Raw genomic sequence first — 2,217 nt, 5'->3', positions numbered from 1 at the left:
AGGCCCAAGAGATGAATCTCCCTACTGCTCTGATTCAACTTCTAAGGGAAATGCAGAGCTGCTTCTCTCAGTAGTACAAAAACACATACCACAATTTTACCTTTTGAAAAGCACTACTATGTGCAAACAAAAAGAGAAAGAGATTTCAATATGATTATGAGCTATTGAAATCTCAAACCTCTCAAAATTCCTGATTATGATAAACTGTAGCCGTGAGGTTTATATATCATGTTTTACAACGAACGGGTGATTGATTCAACATGGTCAACTAGGCAACCACGCAAAAACAAGGATAATAGAAACCCCTCCACCAAAATAGAACCCTCACGAGATAACAAAGCTTATGTTAAGCCAAATGGTCCCAAAACAAAAAAACAAAAAAACAAAACAAAAAAAAAAAAGAAAAAAGAAAAAGGATAGTGATGTTGCAGGCCTGACTTCTCTTGATATGGAAAATAACAAATGTGGATAAATTTCCAAAGCACTTGATGTACAGGTTGAAACAATAAAGTCTTCAAATTCAATGCACGAACTGATCATCTTTATAAATAATTAACCAAGCCCTTCTTGTGAAGCTATTTGAAGCACTCGAAACAAAGCATTCTTTCATATTAGGTTTTGTCACGAATTTGTTTAACTAGCCAGAGTTAAGGATGCATTAGCAGCTAATCACAAAATTCCCATAGAAAAGCAAACTATATAACAGTATTGACTATAACAAACTTCACTTGTTCAGATATGAAACCCATACTTTCAAATACATACGTTGCCTATTCAAATTTTGGCAAATTAAGCAAAAATTTCTGATTTAGATTCCTTATACGTCGAGTCCAATCATATAACCAAATAAAAGAACTCAGTTGTAAATTCAGAGAGAAATAGAAACTATTTACCTTGGATTGAGAAAGGAAACATGCTACAAGTGCTCCCATTAGAGGTGGAATCAAACTCTTGAAATATGTTACTTGAGGTTGCTTTTCAGGAACTAGGTTTTGTGCTCTCCTTTCTTCACATTTTCCTTCAGAATATTGTCAATGTTTAGAAACTTTCGATGTGCAAAACATATTCAATGAGAAAGAGAGAGAGAGAGACATTTGTTGTCGAGAGCAAATAGGGACCTTAGGGTTATGTTTTGTAACGCCCCGGAAATTAATTAACTTCACGGTTCGTCTCTCAGCCTTATCCTTCGCGGAACTAGACTCAGGGACCTCTACTCCTCGAAAAGAAAGGATACTAAGCAGCGGAAAGTATTAAAATTTTATAAACATAATCATTACAACTAGAGCATTTACCAAGGAACATCAAAGTAGCTAAAATCACACTACACAAGTCATCTTTATAAGGGATTCATGCTATACCTTAATATGCAAGTATGCATCAAAGCTCTTAAGTCTACATCATAACCCATAAGTACTAGTTACCATGAGCACTTGCCTAAGCTTGCAATAAGTCCTCAAGCATCTCTCGGGTCGAATCCTTCACAATAACTGGATGCTTCGCGGTATTCATCTCTGCTGAGCTATCTCTAGCCATATATTTGTACATATGGAGAAAAAAAGGAAATAATACAAGGGTAAGTTCGACGACTTATTGAGTATAAATGCACATGACGTACATGTCATTAAATAGTGAAGTCAGTTGTTTATAAAGCACATGCAACATTATGAGATGATAGTTTATCATGGACGTGATATAGATAGAATATATGCTTATGATCATGAGTAACTGTAATAGTTCAACCATATGGTCTACCTAAGATATTACCTATTTTCAATAGGGTTGACAATGTTCCGAGAGACCTGTAATACAACATCGGTGCCTCGGATATTGTACGCTACCGTCCATCCCATTAGTGACACGACCGAGCCCGACCTTGGGTGGCCCACACCACTAAGAGAAATGCTTGGCTTCATTAAAAAATTCATATTTTGGCCATTTTAATCTTAGGTAGCACGGTCAATTTTTCAGAAATATATTAATTTATTGTTTAATATCTATTAATTTTAAAATGGACCATGCCACCTAGAATTAAAATGGCCAAAAGATTGACTTTTTAATGAAGCCAAGCATTTCTCTATGCATATAGAGGTATATCTTATTTGTATTAAGTTACTATACAAAAAAAACAAAAAAAAAACAAAAACCAAATTCAAACATAACTTTCATTGAGTTTCATACAGTTTGTGCTGCATCAAGGCTCAAGCCCTAAGGATTCAC

The sequence above is a fragment of the Corylus avellana genome, chromosome ca1, assembly GCF_901000735.1.
Source record: "Corylus avellana chromosome ca1, CavTom2PMs-1.0".
In the NCBI taxonomy this organism is placed as follows: Eukaryota; Viridiplantae; Streptophyta; class Magnoliopsida; order Fagales; family Betulaceae; genus Corylus; species Corylus avellana.
The sequence above is the reverse complement of the archived record's forward strand: the minus strand, read 5'-3'. Positions refer to the sequence as shown.